The sequence below is a fragment of the Spea bombifrons genome, chromosome 2 (assembly GCF_027358695.1).
Source record: "Spea bombifrons isolate aSpeBom1 chromosome 2, aSpeBom1.2.pri, whole genome shotgun sequence".
Classification (NCBI taxonomy): domain Eukaryota; kingdom Metazoa; phylum Chordata; class Amphibia; order Anura; family Pelobatidae; genus Spea; species Spea bombifrons.
In genome coordinates, this window is record NC_071088.1 from 108,289,582 (window position 1) to 108,307,291 (window position 17,710).

Here is a 17,710-nt window from a genome sequence, read left to right on the forward strand (position 1 = left end):
CAGTCTCCCACGTATGGCATTCCAAAATCTACAGTGACCTCCCTTTGCTGATAAGGAATGTCCTTTGTCATGATAACTCATAGTAACGACAAGGCATGTTAGTAGTTACGTGCTATCCTCCTTTTGCCTGCCACAAAGACCTTAATCAGCCCCTGGTCTTGTCTTGAAGGTACACGGTATACACAGTTTTTGAGGAGTTATGAGACAGGGAATGGTTTTGAACGCTATAATTATATAGACACAGTTATTTGCTGGCAACTTATTTAAACAGTGTCTTGTCTGTAAAATGTATATCAGCTTCATATGTCTTATATAATTGCAAATTGCCATTCTTCTCCCTCATATGTTTTCACTTTATATAAATACTTCAGAAACAGTTATGTTATACTGCATTTCACTTCACATGTACTGTGTATTACTCTACCAACAAAGTTAGAGTACATTACACCACTAAAACTAGAGAATAATTTAGGGGGGTTTTTTTGCGGTTTTAAGTGACATTAGCCACTTAAGGACGAAAGCTTATATAATGTTTTTTGCGTCAAGTAGGGCTTTGTTTTGGAACCACATTCATTTGAAAAAAGATTACTTTTATTTAAAAAAATTGTTAAAAATGTAAGGGTATGTAAATGATATACAGTTCAGCAGTGTCTCACAATCAGTATTACACCTCAATAGTGTCTTTTTGAAACATTAACTAAATTTGTTATATTTTTTTTTACTAATAATTAGAATATTAGGGTGCACGTCTTACAACGTCTTCAACAGATCTCATATTTTTGTCCCACTTCCAACTTCTTTCAAATTCGTTAAATGGAAATCATCTGCCGTGACAATGCCCCCAGAGGCAGCCGCACGGTTGAGGCTACATTGACACAACTGTAAAGGTTTTTTAAAAGCCTGTGCAGATGTAAACATGATGTAAAACGGCTGTTCGCTGCCACGGTCACAAGACCATTCAAGTAAAAATGATGTTCCCAGCCCCGAATCTACTACCTCAGCAAAAAAAAAACAGCTGGTTTCAAGTTCAAAAGCTTAAAGGAGAAACAGGCCCAGATCCCTCTCTCTGTGGCCTTTTTTTAATGCTATGTTGGTTCTAGAACATGAAAGGGGGCCAGCAAACAATTGGAGCAGGATAGGATACCAGGTCTTGCAGAGTTTAGTTCAAATACAGAAGGGCAACTGATTCCGTCACAGCATAACATAAATTTACCAGAACCATCATTTATCATAATTATTTTATTTTCAATCTGTGCTTTATTGATTGAATATGTGGGAAAAGGTGACAAAACAAGAATACTCGATCAATTTGTGCCCCCTTCTCTTTTTCTGACAACAATGAATACACCAACAGTTAGAGCATTATCTTTATTTGGAGGCAATTATTATTATTACCGTATTTCCCCATGAATAAGACGCACATTTTTTACGAAATTTGAGGTCTAAAATATACAGTGGTTGTAGACTGCAGATTGCAGTTACTATGGTACTTCCCAGTACCTCCCTGCAGTCACACTGATGATTGGCCCCGCCCCTTTCTGACTCACTGCCTATTGGCCCCGCCCCTTTTCTAACTGAGTATAAAATTAATATTTGGGCTGCTGAAAGTTAGGGGAGGTGGAGGTTAATTTAGGGGCAATTATGGTTAATGGGGTGTTTAGGGTTAATTTAGGGGCAGTTATGGTTGATGGGGTCTTTAGGTTTAATTTAGGGGCAGTTAATGGATGGGAGTGATGAGGATGATGAGTATGAATTTTATGATAATACCTAATCTCCTCTTATTTTTGGCTCACATAATGCGTGCTAAGCTGCGGACAGTCCCAAAATAGGGACATTTGTCAGGACAGCTGAAATAAACCCTGTTGTTGGAATTGCACAGGCACATTGGTGAATGTTGACAGCTATGGCACATCTTGAGAAGTGGAAGTTAGGACAGCAGCTTCAATGGTGTAAATATGGGCTGAATATTTATATCATATTCTACCTTTTGGAAGAAAAGCTAATTTTGTCCATTTAAAAAACATCAAATGGATCAGAAATACAGTGTAGACGTTGTAAATGCTGTAAATGACTACCATAGCTGGATATGGTTGATTTTTTATTGAATATCTTAGGCGTAGAGAGGCTTTCCTGTGTTTCAATAGCACATTGTGTTCGCTAGTCCAAGTTCAACTTTAAAAAGCTAATTGATCAAGAAAACCCTTTTGCAACTTTATTATAGCTAGAATTGTCCTTGTTTTCCATAAAAACCCCTAAATGACCCCAAACTTTATATATACATATGCTTTTACCTTAACAATAACAGGAAAAAATACATTTATGATATATTAAAATTTCATAAGAATGTTATTTCCTTTATTTTAACTTCAAAAATATCACCTTCATACTAGACATAAACTAGATAAATATCACCCATTGCTACCGGGTAATTTAGGATGAGTAATAAAAATATTTTGTCAGAAGGCAAAAAACAGAAAAGAAGCTGCATTTTTTAGCATGGAATTGTGTGCAAGGAACACGCAGCCATGGAATCAGAGAGGAATAGATTGGATGCCTTAAAAACATAATAGAACTGTACAAATAAAAGTCACTGGATTTTTTTCTATTTTCTGCTATTTTTTCAACTCACACTTCCCTTTATACAGACCTTCTGTCCCAAACTCCACGCATTGTTACTCAGGTTTCATTTTATAACTGTACAATGGACTATGGTCAATACAACTGAAGAGATTGTGAGATTGATCCATAGCGATTTAAGAGGAAATGCAAAAAAAAAAAAAAAAAAAAAAAAAAAAAAAAAAAAAGATTGTGCTTTTGTTCATTTATTAAGGACTGTACCAAATTTGTATACCGTAATATGTTGGTTTTGTAAAACAGAGTACAACTAATGTCTTTTTGTTTTCAGTATTTTCCAAAATGTAGAAATACCGTATTTGCTCGATTATAAGACGACCCCGATTATAAGACGACCCCCCAAAATCAAAATATTAATTTAGGAAAAAAACAAAAAGCCTGAATATAAGACGACCCTATAGGAAAAAAAGTTTTACCAGTAAATATTAATTCATGTAAATATATTTTTTAAATTTCCTTTTATTTGCCAACCTGCCCCCCGCAAAGTTATGCCACTCTGCCCCCAGAAATGCTTTATACCCCCCCTATTTGCCACTCTGCCCCATGATATGCCTTATACCCCTATATGCCACTCTGGCATATAGGGGGTTAAAAGGCATATCATGGGGCTGAGTGGCATATGGGGGGTTAAAATGCATTTCTGGAGGTATATATGCATATCATGGGGCTGAGTGGCATATAGGGGGTTAAAATGCATTTCTGGAGGTCCAGAAATGCATTTTAACCCCCTATATGCCACTCAGCCCCATGATATGCCTTTTAACCCAGCATGTACTGGCTGCCTTGGCTTGATAGGAGTGTGATTGCTGCTAACAGCAATCACACTCCTATCAAGCCAAGGCAGCCAGTACATGCTGGAACCTGGGGATGATAGTAGTGGGATTACAGCCTCCCTATGCCATGCTACAACCCCCACCCCCCTTACACATCCATGCTATCACACACAAACACACATTCACAAACATTTAAATACTCATTCATTCCATTAATCACACATACTTACCCAAAAACCCTCCCCCACCCCCTTACCTGAACTGCAGATCTCTCACTCGAAGACTTCTGCAGGGGACCGGCTGTACCAGCAACTTCTCTGGCCCCGCCCCCAGAGGAGGGAGGGGGAGATAGAGTTCTGTGAGGAAGCTACAAGCTTCCTGTCCTCCTGCTTCTAACGGAAGAGACGCTGCTCGCGACCGGTAAGCAGCATGGCCCCAGCCATTTTTTTGGGGTCTGATTAGAAGACGACCCCGATTATAAGACGAGGGGTATTTTTCAGAGCATTTGCTCTGGAAAAAACCTCGTCTTATAATCGAGCAAATACGGTAGGTTCGGAGCCCCCACACTACTAAAGGGATCCAAAGTTCAGCGTATTCCTGTTTTAATTAGATTCATATATTAGACAGTTATCATATAAATAAAAAGGTATCAAATTAAACATAACCAAGTGTTAAATGAAGATTGCCCCACATAAAGTTCTAACTCCTAACAATAAAAAGTGTATTTTGTATCATGAATGTATAGTTGAATGACAATTATCTACAGATTTCCCTTTCAAATGGGAATATTTATGGGATAAGTTAAACCATACATAGAATGTAACGTGGCATTTAAGACCTAAAAAACTGTAGGAGCTCAGGGGGAAAAAAAAAAAAAAAAAAATCACACAAAAACAGTAATATATATCAATAGCCTAAATTAGTAGGCATATTACATTCTTTTATAATGACATTCAGTTCCTCCTGCAACTACCTTCTGTCTCATTAATTTTCTGTAAAAGCCCGTATTAAGCAGCCATGGTTTGAAAACTGTAAAGAAACAAGAAGCTCTCTAACATGTAGGACCAATTATTTGGGTTGATAAATAAGAAAGTCGTTGAAACATTTTAAGAAACATGAACAAAAAGCAATTTACCGGAAGATGCCGACGTGTGCTTTCCCAATTAAGATCAAGAAAAAACTAAACAATGTGTCGCAGGTCCGCTGGGGTAATCTTAAACATGCATATTTTTTTTTTCATTAAAGCGAGATGCACCGAGCGAAAGCATTAATACATCAAGTTCTCTACAGTTTAATAGAGCGGAGAGCAAACCAGCCTACGGTGAAGCACAAGTAAAGCCAGGGCAAATCCACACCTTAGGATCAGCTCATTGAGCTGGACACAAAACAAGCCTGTCGTGTAAGGGAAGTCCAGATCTATGTCAATATGGGTTTTGAGGGGTTTGGACCACCTCGACTAAAGTTTGCACTCCTTAACTCATTATGTCTAGACAGACAAACGGATATTAGGCTCATGCACACACTGGCTTGCCAAGCTATAGTTACGATACAAAAGGCTAACTTGCCCTAGAGTTAAATCTGTAAAATGACATTAAAGAAACCCCATTGAGGTTTAAATAAACCAAAGTTATTATATAAATTATTGGCTGTTTAACGTGATATATTCCACAATAACGAAAATGCAGTGAAGAACTTTCAAGCTGTTTTCACAAAAATACTTTTTATGAAGCCGCCTAGTTACTAAACGTCTTTTAGTTTTTTGCCTGCAAAATATCCTCAAATATAGCAACTGTATCAAAAAGCACAGTGGTGAGAGAGATTACACAATTCATAAAGTAATCCTCATTTTTTTTTAATTTAGATATAATGTGCTTTATGAAAAAATTACAGCCAAGAATAATTCTGTCACATATATTTATCCTCACACGTAGCTATTGGAAGCTGAGCAGAAAATATATTGTGTGTTTTATACACAGCTGCCATCATCGCTGATAAATATCCGTTACAGGACCCTGACCAAAATATGACATTGTCTCTGTAAAGATTGCAAGATATTATTCCAGCCAAGATCTCAATTTCATTATAAAATTTTATTATATGTTAATATTCCCTATCATCCTTAACAATAGCATCAGAATTTTTATTCCTGATGGAATGGAGTACTTCAATATTTAAGTATTTTAAGTTCATTTTAATTGTTACAAAATAATAATTTGATTATGGGTTCTAATGGAAATGAAAGTTGATATCAGGGTCACTTAGTGGCACAAAGGCTTTTGTTATGCTTGGTTTGGATAAAAGACAACATAGCTGGGCCCAATTTTGCTTACAGATACTCAATTTAAGATCACATATATTAATAGATATTATGGTGACTATGGTTGAATAACACATAGAAACATAGACACATAGAAAGTGATGGCAGATAAGAACCAGTAGGCCCATCCAGTCTGCCCAACCTCTGAGTACTTTCCTTTAGTACTTACCCTTATCCTATATCTAGCTTGGCCTTATGGCTATCCCATGCTTGCTTAAATGACTTTAACATCTACCAATTCTGCGGGAAGGCTAGTCCATGCGTCCACTACCCTTTCCGTAAAGCAATATTTTCTGATGTTACCATTAAACCTTTGCCCCTGGAGTTTATGGTTGTGTCCTCTTGTTGTGGTAGTATTTCTCCTTTTAAATAACCCATCTTCCTTTACCTTGTTGATTCCATTTAAGTATTTAAATGTTTCTATCATATCCCCCGTCCCGTCTTTTTTCCAGGCTATATAGGTTAAGATCCTTTAACCTGTCCTGGTAAGGTTTATCTTGTAATCCATAAACCATTTTAGTAGCCCTTCTCTGCACTTTCTCCAACATTTCTATATCCTTCTGGAGATATGGTCTCCAGTACTGTACACAATACTCCAAGTGAGGTCTCACCAGTGCTCTGTACAGCGGCATGAGCACTTCCCTCTTCCTACTGCTAATACCTCTCCCTATACAACCAAGCATTCTGCTAGCATTACCTGCTGCTCTTTGCATTGTCTACCTACCTTTAAATCCTCAGCAATATTTACCCCTAAATCCCTTTCCTCACACATTGAGGTTAGGACACTACCAAATATTCTATACTCTGCCCTTGGGTTTTTATGCCCGAGGTGCATTACTTTGCATTTATCTACATTAAATGCCAATTGCCACAGCTCTGACCATTTTTCCAGTTTTCCTAGATCGTTTGCCATTTGGCTTCTTCCTCCAGGAACATCAACCCTGTTGCAAATTTTTGTGTCGTCAGCAAATAAACATACCTTTCCATCAAGACCATCTGCAATATCACTAATAAAAATATTAAAGAGAATGGGTCCAAGTACAGATCCCTGAGGTATCCCACTGGTAACAAGACCTTGTTCTGAATATACGCCATTGGCTACAACCCTCTTTAATTCTTAACAAATTAAAGAATCTATATTTTGATTTTTTTTATTATAAACTTGTCTATCTTGGTCATGTAAAAAGCTATGTTTACCGTGAAATGTCTTGGGTCTATTCAATAAAAGAAGAGTTGACCCAAGAGTTTGCAGAAGAGGTTTTAAATGTTCTCACTTAACTATTCATTATGGAGGGCTGACCCCAGTGAGATTCTCCTGCAGGAAGGTCGTTAATGTTCTGGATAATATAGAATTCAATCAGCACAAAGTCTCCTCAATCATTGTTACACATTATAAAGATCCGTCTCAACCCTTCTTGTTGAAGAAACCTACCAGTGTCATAACATATAATGAAGTGAAGAAGTTGAAACCAAAACTCTCCGACCAACTCTCCCTCCAACAAAATAACTCCCATACACGGTCCACATAGCATACTGTATAAAGCAAGAATATGGTACCTGTGGTAGAACAAAGTTCCAATGTGCAAGGGTATAAATATAAGAAAAAACAGCAGTTAGACATTGAAAACATACCCAGGATCCCCAGCTGCTAAGTAACCTTTGGCTAAATAAAACCTTATGTGGCCATTATTGGCAGGTACGCCAAAAGATCAAAAGGCGTTAACATGGGAAAACCCCTCCCAAGCACAAAAATGGGCTTATTGCAGTGAAATACAAAAATGCAGCCCATGGTGTTTCATGAAAGTTATAAAAAACACAGATAAAGATTTAGGAACATATGAAATTCTAGAGAACCTCATCTATGAGACAATTTCTCAACATCAATAAAAATGTTTTTTTTGGATGGACAAATATGCAACTTCAACTCCAACCTGTTATACCCAAAGAGCCGAATGCACATGAGCTTCACATGGTTCCTGGCACAGTGATAGGGCTGATCAGAAATCCTACTGCATATCAATGTCACTTGTATTACAACACAAGGCCTTGCAGTACACAGAATTATTTATTAACAGATTGAATTTATTATCTCATTTTTATGTAATCACTGCAAAACCAGAGGGCCTTGTTTTCTGTGCTAGAACACGTCTGTAGATCAGATATAATATATATAATATCGTCAAAAACAAATGGTTTAAATGCTGTTCCATCTACTCTGGTAAAATTTTAACACCTTAATAACGAAACAAAATATCATTCCTAGTACTGTCAAAACACATCACTGAAATAATTCTTTAATCATGTATAATTGTAATCATGAATAATTTTTCTGGAAATGCTTAATTGTCATGTGACACAAAAGCAGGCACCTGTTGCCATGGCAACTGAAACGGCTTTTTAAATATTTCTATATCAGGCAAAAATAAGAGACAGATCTGGTAAGGCTTATTTGTTTAACACGTTCGAGCGATTGACTGCTTGTCGCACTGAGCACCTTTACCAATAGAAAAATGGTACATTTGCTTCATATTATGAAGTCTGTAGTCAAAAGTGATACATTTTATTGAGCCAACATAGAAAAAAAAAAGATGCACATAATCCTTCTGGACCTCAGGGTTTTTTTCTTCATATTAAGTACATGTCTGTATAGCTGACACTTCATACAGTGGCTTTGTGTGGAAATGCTAATATATATAATAATGTACATAATAAAACTATATGCATTTATTAAAACAGTATCTGCACAAATTATATGTTATTCATTATACAAGAAAAGGGCACTGTATGTATTAAGGTTTAATTAAACATAAGGGACAAGACATATGGGACAGAGGGGCAAATAAGCAGAAATTGTGACGCGAACAGGACAGGCTGGGGCAAAGGAATGACTAGTTGGGGCTTCACTCAGTGGCCCCTGAAAACTTTTGTAACTGGCTGCTCATTTAGGGCCCAATAAGGTACAATGCAGCAGCTTTTATAATCCCCAGCCCAAATATTGTTTTCCATTTTATTATACCTCCTTAAAATAGGCATTTTTAAATTTCATAAATGTTTGCTAGGTAAAATTAGAAAAAAAAAGCTTGATTTTATTGACCATTCTATGTATGTTTGGAGGTACTAAATTTGTATATATTCTACATGGACAACATCCGTACACTGAGTAGAACAAAATAAACAAATTAGCTTGACGCACTAAGGATCAAAGAAGCATTCTTGCTTGAAACAAAGTTCTTACTTTCTGTTTTTTGTTTGTTGAAAAATCTATGAACTACTAAAAGAGGTGATGCAATTCTGGCAAATAAGATAGCTTCTGATATATCAAACGAAAAGGCATTCTCTCCACAAAGACATGTTCTTTATATTCTGATTTCATTATTAAATATGCCCGCCTGCACATTGTCCTTCCCTTTAACCCAAACAAATAAAACCCTCTTGAGTGTCTGAGTAATGCTCACGTAGCAATGGAGGATCAGAAACGATCCACATTCTGCTAAAGGTCAAGAGATAGGTGGGTAGAATATAACATAATTCTGCGGGGACTGGACCAAATGACAGACAAGAAAAGAATGCTATGGATTTCTGATGAGTTTAAACTCAAAGCAATGTGCTCCTGACAGCTGCGGCATTACAGTGTTAACACACTCACCTCATCCAATACAACGGGGAACACATAATAAGTGTGATGGCCTTGTTTTTCTGCATCAGCACCTGTATGCTACATATAATTATACCTCAAAAACTGCAGATGCTAATTTAATTATAACAGTAGTACACCTGGCACAATATCTCTTATGTATGATTCTTTTTCCATTAACTGACTGCTCAACATACACTTATGTGTAAAGTTCTTTTATTTAAAAAAAGGGATTCTACAGGGATTAAATCAGAAACCACACAAACATCCACAAATAAAACCTTAAAAGGACACGTCAGCCATCACATGTACTTTAATGCATATAACAGCTGAATGATCCCTTTACATTTACGTGATCTCTAACAAGACCTCTCCCATGTGCGTACACTGTAAAAATTCCAATTTATATTACATTTATTTACATAGTGCCAGCAGATTCCAAAGCGCTGTTACAGTAAGGGTAGTGAAAATAATGACATAACACATTAACAAGTACTGGTACAGAAGTAGAATACGATCCTGACCTTTGTGAGCTTACAATGTATTTGGTGGTTGCAGGGGGAAGAGAGACAGTAAGAGAACCGCTTGGATAGGAGCTGATTGAAGGGAAGGTGATATGGATCTTGCACGGAGCTGGTTTAGGGTGCTGGATTAGAACATTAGAGTGAAAGGTTTTGCGCTTCTTGGAAACGGTGGGCAGTTAGACAGTGATTGAAATTAGAGTACGAGGGAAAAATGTGGTAGTGAATTCCAGAGTAGTGGTGCAGCACAAGTGAAATCCAGAATATGACTTGTATACACCTTTTATTTCAGTGGGAGCACTTTCCTGCCCCTGATTGGCAATCTATGATGAGAATCAGCTGATCATGAAGGAAGCAGTGGATGCAGCTTCTCCTTAAGGCTAGGTTTCCACTTGGGTTTTTGTCCTGCATTTTTTTCTTGATGAAAAACGCCAGGGAAAACGCCAATAAAACTGCCACTGCATTTACCTGTGTTTTGGCGTTTTTTCTGAAGTTTTTTCTGGCGTTTTAGCCTTTCTGTGGAAATTGCTTTTTTTGACCTTAGGCAGTTTTTCCAGCCTTTACAAGTTAGAAGTTTCACCCAGCTAAAAGGGATTAGGATAATTGGCAAGTATCTGCTCCCTCCTGATGTCATTTCCTTGGTAGAGTTCTACTTAAACGCCCCGGCAGACCCTTTTGTCTCTTTTCTGTGGTTTGTAAGGCATGCTTTATTCCGAATGTCTGCTCCTCTAGGAAGATTGGCCCCAAATGATGGTGCAAATTGTTTGCTGTTGCTTTTGGCACGCAGGATCCAGTGGGGTATGTTTGTTTGTAATGGCATGTTTGTTCCCAATGGTGTAAAATTTAATATGAACTTTGTTTTGTGTGAAACCGTTTGTTTCCAGCCTATTTCTCGTAGGACACACAGATACTGGGTCCATCCTCTGCATTGTAACTGTGGAAAAAACGCCATAAAAAACGCCAAAGCAAAAAACCCACATGGCTTTTTCATGGCGTTTTTTCTCTCCCATAGACTTCTATTGGAGAAAAATGCCAAGATTTCCTTGCAAAAAACGCCAGAGTGTCAACATGCTGCGATTTTGAAAAACTGCCACAGAGCCCAAAAAAGCAGAAAAACGCCAAAAGCAGAAAAACGCCAAATGGCATTGTGCGATTTCCTATTGAAGAACAGCTAACATCTGGCTGCAGCGTTTTTTCACTAAAAAAACGCCGTGTGGCTAAATTGGCGTTTTTATGGGCGTTTTTAGCAAAAAAAAACCCAAGTGGAAACCTAGCCTAAGTATATTATTTTAGGGGACTGTCTGGGACACTGGAGGATCCCTTTAAATTCAGTCAAAAAATAATGTTTTTCAGGATCTCAAGGACTTAGTACTATGTGCGTCTGTAAAAAATCAACTCGTTGACTTACTTATGCATTATACAGAGCAAGCACAACCTATCTTGTAGGGGAAGCTTATAGCGTTTAGCTCTTTGTAATGCACAGTGAAGTCCAAGATAAAATAGGCAATGCTCTTGCAAACCCATCGTTTACTTATGATAACACTGCTCTATTAAAGAGATAGCTCATAAAGAACTAAATTACTTATTAAAGCCTGTCCTAGTCTGTCCTGGTGCTCAAAATACAGCACACGAGGAACCTTCTGTACTGATATAGTAGACAAATATATATATAATGATGCCACAGATGGCCCTCGTGTCCCAACCACTTATACTCGTCAGCAAGTGTTCAGCAGCTGCTCTCCTTAATAATGTGAAAAAGAAAATCTCTTATTCCCTATCTCATGTCAACCACAAATGTATAGTGATCGCCAAAGATTGACACAGGCTATTTTGGGTTTTCCAACTAGGTAGGCTTTAAAATACTATGCCTATAAACGGCACATGCATCTGGCTGATTAGTTTTGGTCGAATAGTCAGTAAAGGAGCATCATGAGGGAGATGCTATATTGCACAAGCACCAACATATACTGCACTACACAGACACAGCATCCAAAATAGCTGCTGTTTAACCCCTTAAGGACAATGGGCGGTCCCTAAACCCATTGAAAACAATGCATTTTGAGCCCGTACATGTACGGGTTTTGTCATTAAGGGGTTAATAGGATTCTTCCATGGTATATAGCAATATAGACCTTCTTGTTTATCAATAGAGTGCAACCATGTGCATGTGGTCCTCGCCCTTCATCAGTCTCAGACACAGGAAAACTCGACAAAGTGAAATTAGCACAATGGATGTATTTTGTGATGTAAGCTGAGATAAGGTCTAAAGTGGGGGCATGATGTATGTGAGAAGCTGGTGTTGATAGGGGCTGCCTCAACAAAGAATAGAAAGGTGTCACTGAAGTGTACGTTTTTTTTTAAATATCATTCATCGCAAATCATGTTTTTCTTATTATTTTCCTAGGCTTAAGTGTTTGAGTAGTAAGCAACATATGACATAAGGCATCTGGCACTGAGGGGGTTACGTTAAAGTAAGCATTCTGACAGAGCGTTGGCCTGCAAGTACGTATCACTCAGCAGTAAATTATTTGCAGCACAATGAAAGCAGTACACTGAGCAGGGAAGTGATTAGGCTGTGCAAGCCATTACATACCACATGCAATTACCTTTGGTTTAGTTTTCTTGTGTTCACACAAAAAGGGCTGTAATATACTATTGTAAGAAGTTCTACTGCTGGCGTGCACGGCAGACTTTATTGCATGCGTGAGTCCAGCAGTGATGATGGAGAAAGACAGCTTCTTCATTCTGGTTCCTTTTTTTTTACTTCACAGTAAACGGTTGCTAAGAAACATCATAGCTGGGTGCTGTGATCTGTTCCACCGCTCACCATCCAATACCGTGAAAAGTGTGAGATGGGAATGGAGTTCCTAGAATGTGACATGGTCATTTGCCACAGGGGCACTGGTCATCATTCTCCTAGCATGTTTTACACTCACAGTAAACTAAAAAAAGTTTTATATATATGATATATAAGCAGGACAGGTACAGATGGATACCACTACCAGTGGCTCTAATATTTAGTTACCTCCAACATACAACAACCAATATAAATAGGGATGCATTGTTCGTGAATTACGGGAGATCTCAGAATAAATACACCCCTTGCAAATGGTTTTCATGGACGCTTTGATGATATCCTCTACACGGTTTCCAAGAAACACTTGCTAAACATATGTCAATCCCAGTATAGAACCGGTGTTGCTGTACCACAAACCAACATTGAGGGGTTTCATTATCTAACCAGGTGTATGGTGTGATTCATTATGCTATTTTCCCAGCATATGCAACATGACAAAGAGCTCAATTTAATCTTATGTTGGATTCAAGTCTCCAGGGTATAAAAAAAAATTCTATTCAGATCAGACATTAGATATTGTGATACATGCAAAAAATTGCCCTTGCAGGGGGGTGTTTGCTTGTGATACTGAAGCTACTGAATCTGCCGGCAGTAATATGAGGCAGACTAGCTGAGCGTAGCCAATGACCGCTTATGTCACTCGTTTCCTATTAAATATAAATAAGTTAAAATGTGAACATTGAAAGGCGCATAAAAAATCTTCCAATTAGTGGTTCAAGATTTGAATATATGTACTGGAGTATTGAAAAGAATTTTCCCTTGGCTTGCCAGCATTACAGGCACAATTATAACATGATGGATACCCTCTTAGATTGTGCTAGCATACAAGCAGCTGAAGCGGATACTTTAGATACATGCTGGCCTATTGAAGGACTTCATAACATGGTACGGGAGACATGTACACACATTTTTATTTTTTTTGTTTAACCCTTTAAGGACAATGGGCGGTCCCTAATCCCATTGAAAACAATGCATTTTGAGCCCGGGCTTTGTCATTAAGGGGGTTAAATATTAAAAGCATTAGCCATGTTATTATATTTTTGTTTGGACTGTTGCAGCCTCTGACACAGGCTTTACACTGAGAAAACAGTGTATCTTAAAGTGCGGTGCTAGATGAATAATTAAATATAAATAAATATAGCAGTGAATAAATAATAAATATGTGAGATTACACACACACATATATATATATATATATATATATATATATATATATATATATATATATATATATATATAAAATATAAATATTTAACCTTAATTACTGTAATTTCATGTGAAAATGTATGGATATTTTTTCTAAAAAAATTACTGTGGATTAATATATAAATAAATATTTCAGTTCAGCCATGTCCAAAAAAAGGAGTGGTCAGTGTTCTACAAAATCATCAGTTAAGAAAATCACTGAGAAATCAATATGTAAATTCATAGAGAGACCTGAGTATGATTTACCTTTTTGGAGTTAGTAGCTCCCCAATTGTTATTAGCCACAATGATTTAGCTCCTTTTATAGCTCTTGCTATATATTCCTAGTAAGTGTGTTTGGTACAGTTCCTGTCCTTTTGCTGCTTATAAAGGGGCTCATCACCAGAATGTATTTTTATTTTAACGGGCTTTACATTGGCCTACTTGTCCTAAGCCTCTTGTTCCTGCGCTCCATTGACACACCAGTTCAATTCTCCCGGGCTAGCTAAAATGTGCCCTACCTATCTGCTATCTGTTCTATATACTCTGGCTTAACATCAGAGGGCAATACCGTCAGTGAACGGGTTCTAACAGCTGGTACTAAACACTTTTTTTTTTTACATAAACCCATTGAATCTCTATTATTGAAGTCAAACAATACAACAGGACCCACCAAATAAACAGGATGGCAAAAATCAGACAAGGAGGTCATTTTATTAATTATTAAGTACTTCAAACTCCTACAAATAGTATACAGTAAGCAATGTATCACATAATCCACGCGGAAGATTGAGAATCAAGGGTATTAGAGCTGAGAACAAAGTAAGATGCTGGAACTTTCTTCCAAAAAAATAAAAATAAGGCCAGGGACACAATTCCTCAGAACTGGACCACAAGAATGGCAAGTATGTTTAACATTTTCTACGTACTCTTTAACAGTGTTTATAACTATGTTTTATCTATTTTAGCACAGCAACGGCAAAATTGCTTTATCAGGCACTAATCTCCCAGAGGCCAGAGGTCACAAACTGCACTACCCTTAGTGTCCACAGAGGGCACCCTAAGAGCCAATAATATTTCAGCAAAACCAAGTATTTGCTTTTTCAATGCCCTTTGGGTGGGCAATAGATTAATTTAAGTTCCCCACCTTCCAACCAAAGGCAAAGGATAACTTAAAAGGTTAATAAAATGTGCTTAGCCGTACACAATTTTTGAATATGATAAAACTCTTCAAAAATTAAAAACAAAAATTACTTTAGGTTGCAAAGCACAGTTTAAAACATTAGCTTTTAGCTATTTATCCAGTGCTCTCACGTTCCATCTTTTTAAGTTGCATATATCCTCGGCAATTACAACAAGAAAGTACAGTAAAGAATGCTTGAGAAATGCTGCTGCTCTATTTGTGGGATCTTCCCACAGCGGATTCACTTATCTTTTGGTGTTCATTCCTCTACCCACTTAATTTCAAATTATCATACGGAACAACTTCCAGGCTATAAAAGCTCAGGCTTCGGTTTCATCACCCGCTGTATACGCGTGTACTGGACATTGTGATTAAATGTGAGAAAACATGCCCTGGTTTGATCATTGCATTTAAAATATAAAGTGTTCGCTGTAGTACCAGAAAATATCCTATAAACATGGTTTAAAAATGTTCAACACCTAACAGACCGTGTCTTTCTAAAAGGTGTGAAAAACAATTGAGATGAATAACAAGAAAATTTGGTGATATGACCCACTCGCCATTGAGTTCAAGAAATCAATGCATACATTAACCCTTTGGAAACCTAAAAGTACCAGCATTGCACCGTTTCCTAGTGTCAAATGTTAATAAACATACATTGTGGTTAACAAAGCAGCCCAAAGAAAACAAAGCACTGTCACATCTATTTAATGCGATCAGCAGCGCATTCTCTGTAACTGCATTCTTTGCTGTGAGCAGGGTCATTAAAAAAGCCAATTGCTTCCAATGAACGAGCCAATTGCTTCCAACGAACAAGCCAATTCGCCTTTCACAGATGTCACCATCTGTTTTTTTTTCTTTCTTTAGCCTTCCTAACGTTCATAAAGTTCATATTTCATTTTTCAAAAGTCTTTCTTTAGTAGTTGAAGTAAGTTTTCACAAGTGCAGCCCATGAGAAACCTGATGCTTGAAGAATGTAGTCTGCTGAGCTTATTGATTCACTAAGACTCGGCATCTGTTCTATAGGTTCCTTAGAACAGTATAGCAATGGAAGCCAAAGACAAAGGTCATAGATGCATATGACAATGAACACATTGCGAGAAAGGGGCTTTTGTTCCTCAGCAGGGGAAAACAATGTAGAGGTTTAAGATAAGAAAGCTGCTGGTGACATTCTTGCCAATCTCATATGCCTCTTTAAAGTATGCAATTTGGCACAACATATACATGCTGGACACTGTACATCTGTCAGCACATAGTGCTGTATCTCACGGCTCATGACAATAGCAACACCATGCATGCCAGCCCATCTCTTGCCTTTTGTTGCCCACTGCTTCCCATCAGACAATCTAATCCAATAAAACAAACATTCTGAGAAACTTGTTGATTTTGTCCCCCATCATATTCTATAATTCATATATATATATATATATATATACACACACGTATTATACGTGATATGAAAGCCCTTTTAAAGGGTGCATGTACACATTTAGCTGTGGAACACATGCCATGTGTGTACATACAGTAAGTATAGGATGTGTGTTACACGCTGAGTGTAAAAGTGGGTGTGAGCGACTGATCCCCGGATGCCCTCATCAGCAGCCACCAACACTGCACCCCACGCGGGCAGGACAGCGGACAGTGACAGCCGGGCTGCCACATCCCTGACACTTGCCACCAAGAAGTGGTGTCCCGGCTAAACAAAAGGCAGCAGCAGCAGCAGCAGCCCCGGCTCCCATCACGGAGTGTGCGATGTAGGTCTGCAAGACACGAGGCAAATAAAACTTTCTCCACCCAGGGAGGAAATGCAGCTCTATGTACTGGGGAGGAAGGGGAGGCTGCGGGAGAAGGTGAGATGCCGGAGCAGGCACCTTGTTACACACAGCTGCATGAGAAACCTCTAGGACGGTACAGCAGCGGGGGGACGCACGGGGCTACAGGCTGCACACAGAGCCGGCAGGGGATGCTGCTCTCTCTCCTACCTTTGTGCCAGTCCCGTGCCCTCCTCTTCCCTCTCCTTCTCGCGGCTGCCTGGAGAAAGGAGCGTGTCCCGGCCCCTGAGAGCTCGAAATGCTGCAGACTGACGCCCCGTGGCGGGGAGCCTGGGAGCAGCCTGGCACTGACACAACAACACAGAGAAGGAGCGATGTGCCGGCTGAGGGAAACGCGATCAAGAGCCAGTCAGAAACAATACAGGCAAGGGGCGGAGGATAAACTCCTGCATCTGCTGGGAAACGGAAAATGAAATGCAAAAGCCTGGGCTGGCCCTGCAGAGCGAGCCTCCTATCAGAGATGTGTTACTGTAAGCGGCATGCACTGGGCTCCGCTCCCAGCGATTACACATCACACGCGGCCAGCCAGCGCCAATACGCGGCCAGCCGGCGCTCACTCCGAGGCAAGGTCAGCAAGAGACTGGCAGATAAGGGGTCTCTGTGGCATCAATGCATAGAGGTCGTACAGCCTAACCCCGGGCATCTGTGTCTGTGATTCACTCGTTAAAGGGACAGTGAAGCCTCATTAAAAATAAGTCTTCCCTTGGAGGTAGCCTCGGATCACACGTTAAATAACACCCCAAACACTCGATTTATTTTGATCCTAATGCGTTC

At 38.7% G+C, this 17,710-nt stretch overlaps 1 long non-coding RNA gene across 1 annotated transcript in view; it reads right to left on the reverse strand.

The window, feature by feature from the left end:
* Positions 1–17,450, reverse strand: part of LOC128473319 (uncharacterized) — a 64,700-nt gene extending 47,250 nt beyond the window's left edge. Inside the window, exon 1 of the long non-coding RNA XR_008346268.1 lies at positions 17,087–17,450. This is a non-coding gene — a long non-coding RNA (uncharacterized LOC128473319). The remainder of the gene's footprint in view (positions 1–17,086) is intronic.
* Between the last annotated feature and the right edge of the window lie 260 nt (positions 17,451–17,710).